This window comes from Chinchilla lanigera, unplaced genomic scaffold, assembly GCF_000276665.1.
Source record: "Chinchilla lanigera isolate Chin_1 unplaced genomic scaffold, ChiLan1.0 scaffold00031, whole genome shotgun sequence".
Taxonomy (NCBI): Eukaryota; Metazoa; Chordata; class Mammalia; order Rodentia; family Chinchillidae; genus Chinchilla; species Chinchilla lanigera.
In genome coordinates, this window is record NW_004955432.1 from 10,024,806 (window position 1) to 10,029,492 (window position 4,687).

General features: G+C 41.0%; 1 protein-coding gene across 6 annotated transcripts in view; it reads right to left on the minus strand.

The window, feature by feature from the left end:
• Samd9l (sterile alpha motif domain containing 9-like) overlaps positions 1 to 4,184 on the minus strand; it is a 21,359-nt gene extending 17,175 nt beyond the window's left edge. For 3 of the 6 annotated variants that reach the window (XM_013516048.1, XM_013516049.1, XM_013516050.1), the window contains exons 1-2: positions 3,089 to 3,419; positions 243 to 434 (exon numbers count right to left, since the gene is read on the minus strand). The gene's annotated coding sequence lies outside the window, so the exon portion shown is untranslated. Of the gene's footprint in view, positions 1 to 242; positions 435 to 3,088; positions 3,420 to 3,982 lie in introns of those variants that run through there. The other 3 variants (XM_005388027.2, XM_013516051.1, XM_005388029.2) reach the window with 3 other exon arrangements.
• Between the last annotated feature and the right edge of the window lie 503 nt (positions 4,185 to 4,687).

Sequence of the window (4,687 nt, forward strand, 5' to 3'; positions counted from 1 at the left end):
TTTTTTGGTTTTTCTCCGGTACCGGGAACCGAACTCACGACCTTGCGCTTGCCAGGCAGGCGCTTTGCCGCTGAGCTAAATCCCCAGCCCCTAGAATTAATTTTTAAAGACAACTTTTAAAGAGAGTTGATTGAACAAGTCTTTTTTTTTTTTTTTTGGTACCAGGAATCGAACTCAGGACTTATGCTGCTGAGCTGTATCCCCAGCCCAATTAAACAAGTCTTTAATGATTACAAACTTACCACCACTCTTCTGACAGCTTTTACTTTTTGTATTAGAAGCTTGAAATATGCCTTTGCGAAGTTCTTTGATCTGGAACTTTTAGACTAGTTTGATTTTCTGGAGACTTTGCAAGTCACATTCAGTAAATCAGGGAGGGAGGGCAGACGTTGGCAGGACAATGTTGGCTTGGTTGAGAATAAGTTTTTGAGAATCTGTTCAATCAAAAAGCAAACAACAATGTGAACCAAAACCAGCATCACAGCAAATTAAAATGCAAATTGATTAGATGTGTTTATAGTATGGATTTCCTCAACTTTTAAAACTCTGAACATTTTCAAATATATATAAGTTCCAAAGAATAGTGAAAGGAATATCCCAGATGACATTTTTTCCTATGCTTACATGCTTTTAATACCACAAATAAACATGCCAAAATGTGTGGTGGCTCCTTGTCTGCCTTCCCACATGCTATACTCAATGAGGAACAAATCCTATGCTGTTCAACACATATCTAGGATCTGATCACCACTGTCTCTCTCTTGGAATGCGAGAGTAGCTCCCTCCCAGGTTTGCCTTTTGCTGTTATTGACCCTTTCAGAGGCTTTGCAAAATACTAGCCAAGGGACCCTGATAACACGTGAATAATAACATACCAGTGACCTGTCCAGTGGTTCCAGTGACTTTCCATCTGACGATGGTGAAAGCCAAGGTCCGCATTATGAGCTACAGGACTCCACATGATCTGGTACACTGCAACCCCTCTGATATCCATCTTTTTTTTTTTTTTTTTTTTTTTTTTTTTTTTTGGTTTTTCTCCGGTACTAGGAACCGAACTCACGACCTTGTGCTTGCCAGGCAGGCGCTTTGCCGCTGAGCTAAATCCCCAGCTGATATCATATCTTACTTTCATTTCTCTCTTAGATCTGGTCTGGCCCATGATCTCCTTGTTTCTCTTTGGTGTAAGTGGCTCCTGCTCCTATTTCAGGTTATTGTGCTTATCTCTTTTGCCTGGCATGTCCTTGTCACAGGGCTCACTCCCTCATGTCCTTGAGGTCTTTGATGAAATGTCACCTTCTCAGTAAGATACTGCTTGTCTAGCCTATGGAAAACTTCTGATCTTCCAAAATCCTCATTCTTCTCTGGCTTTATTTGTAATTTACTGAGGACTTACTATGACCATATAGTCTACATATTCTTACCTACTTATCTTGTTTATTTCCTGCCTCCCCCATCATTCTGTGCATTCCTGAAGAAAAGGAATTTGTACACTTTGTTCATTATTTATAAATGCCTCTCGCATTTTAACTTCTTAACAAAAATTTACTGAATGTGTAACATATTTTCTTAGTGTTATTAAAAAATAGTGAATTTATGAAAACCCTTCTGGTAGCATTGTCTGTAAGTCTAAGGACTTCCCTCATTTTGCCGAGGTAATTACTTGACCAGAATCCCAGACAGAAATCTGGGGAATAAGCCACTCATCAGGCCAGATCTAAGGCCAGGTTTTAATAAGGTGATCCTAAAAATGAGAAAGAAGTTTTATCAGAAGGAAAATTTATAAATGTGTTTTATCCTGCAGTCCTTGTAAGCATCCAGTTTCGTAATGTGCATTAGCTTCCTGTTGTGTCATAGTCCTTCGGGATACAGCCTCAGTGCCTTTGCTCTTAGCACCTGCTGCCTTTGCCCTGGAAGCTTAACTCCTGCTGAAGGAATTGCCCCTTTCTGCACACATACCCTCATCAGGTCAGAAGGCTCGCCTCTTTTGGCAACATAACCATCTGCGCTCACTCTGGAGAGCCTGAAGACTGAGAGGCAAGCTCTGGATTTTCTCTCTTAGCCAGTGAAGACAGCAATAGAACCTAAACCTGAAGCAGTGTAGCACAGGGATGGACTCGGAGGTCCATCCCTTCTTTTTTTATTTTAAAGATAAAAGAACAAAAACATCTTAATAAACTCACATACATTTAGAAACTAACACAAAAACAATACAAGCAATACAGAATTTCAGGCAAGGTGATAGGAAATTAACAATGGTTGTTGTATCTCGGGGCTTTTATAAAAAAGTGGACACAACCAGAGATCATACTCTTAAGTGGTATAAATCAGACCCGCGTGTGTAAACACCATATTGCTTCACTAGTGTAAGAACCTGAAGGAGTGAATTAAATCTAGGAGGTACAATACACATTGTGAAAGGAAAGGAAACTGCTCAAAAGGAAAGAACAACTGGGATGAGGGAAAAGAAAAAAGAAAGAAGGGGAAAAATACGTATACACAGAATAGCTAACATAGTTGTACTACTGACTTTTACCGCTCTATTGAAAGGAGCAGTCAATGTTTAAGTGTTTGATTAATCTTACATGTCTATATCTATTTATCTGAGTATCCAATTTAAAGATATCCATAGGTCCATCCCTTCTTTTACAGCTCTATGACCTCCAGGCAGCGACTCTTGGGCCTGTGTAGGGCGGGCTATGCTGCAGAATGCACGTAGTACCACCTCACAGCATGGTATTACAACTTTTGCTCAGACATTGTCAATAGCTACAATAGATAGGGACACTGACAGAGTCCCCAAATCCAGAGGCTTTTCTTCTATTAAATAGAAAAATCAACACCACCTTGTCTCAGTATGACATAACGGACTCCTCAGCAATACCCCTGAACCTATTATGATGTCCCCAATTTTTCAGTCCTGCCTCTTCAGCAAGATAGCAATTATGAACACACGATCCAGTAGTCTGAGCCCATGCCATTCAGCAAAACTTTTAAAACAGTTTGCACTTTATGAATTTTAGGAGCATCTGCTTACGTAATGTTGAAATTGAGGAAAGTTAGAGATTGGTGAGGATAATTCTGAGAATACCTTGGTATGGCTCCTGGCTTCCGGGCTTCCCGGCGGTTCTCAGCTTTCTGTTTCGAAGCAACTGTGAATACAAATTTTCTTAGTAAACTACCTTAACTATGGCAAGCAGCTGCAGGGTGCAGTTCTCAAGCGAGTGCTTCAGTTGTCCCTCTTGATGTTGAACGAGTGCGTGCCAAATCAGCAGAACTCTTGGGGACCAGCACAGGGGGCCATCTCCATCACACGCGACTCTGGGCCGCGCCCCAAGCTCTGAGGTTGGCCCGCACTTGCTCTTCCGGGTGTCCCAGTCCCGGCCGCAGCCTAGAGCGGCTCCCCACCTCCCCGAGTAGCGGCGCTCTGAGGAACTAAAGCCAGGCAGCAGCAAGCTGGTTTCGTTTTCCTCACTTTTGGCTGTAAATCAGATTACTGCGAGATCAGGAAACTGTGCGTGAAAGATTAAAACAGAAGAAAAGCTATCCTCTGGCGAGGGTCTTCTTTGACGAGGGGTAGACATTTAATAATACCATACAGTATGGAAGGCAGAATTTTGTATGTTTACAGAGGACTACTGATCCTGTTACAATCTTTTAGGCTTAAATCCCTGACAGTCTTTGTACTGTTTCCCTTCTTCTTTTCACTAAGCTGCCAGCCACGACCAGACGCCCTCTCACTAGACTTCTTAGTTCTTGCCACCTAATTACACGTGATGGTGTGGTTCTCTCCAGAAAAGCATTTACTATTATCACTTCAATAGACTGATGTGTATTTAATACACGGCCATTTCTCATTGATTGTTTTTACAAGTAATGGTTTATACACCAACATGTATTCATCTAAAAATAAAGCTGGTGTATTAAGAGATATCTGTCCCCGCATCCATGTGACAAACAAAGGTTTAAGGACTTGGAAACTTACCAGAAATTTCCTAAAAGCGTTTTCTCTTTACATCAGAAACTTGAATCCGGGCTTGTTACTTTTGCTTTTTTATTTCTCTTCTCATGGGTAGGAGACATAATTCTGAGGACCCGTTAATAAAAAACAAGGTGAACCACACTAAGCCCCTAAGAGATGAAGCTGTCTAGTTTCTGATGGTCTCTCTCTCTGACCCTGGAGGAGGCTCCCTTGCAGAATGAGGAAGTAGAAATACAAACACAGGGGTTTCAGTTTTGCTTGGAAGCATAATTAGCTGAATGTGGTAAAATAGAAAACATTTAAAGACATAACATCACAGAAAATTATTAATAAATGTCAACCATGATGGAAAAGTGTTTACCAGACAGATTTCTAGGCATAGAGCTAAGAAGTCAGGGGGGAAAACCACCCATGATACAAAGAGAGTGGAAACACTAGGAAGAAGGTTAAAATCTCTGTGTGGTCTAAGTGCCTGATATTTGTTGAATTATATGTCACCCAAACTTATGCATTAAAGTCCCTGGTTCTCAGAATATGACTATATTTGGAAATACTGTTCTTAAGGAAGTGATTAAATTAAAAGGAAGTCATTAGGGCAGGTGCTAATCTAACATGACTGGTGACCTTATAAGAGAAGAAAGTTGTCACAGACATGGATAAAGGTGGACTGTGTGAAGACACCAGGAGGATACAGGCATGAATACATCA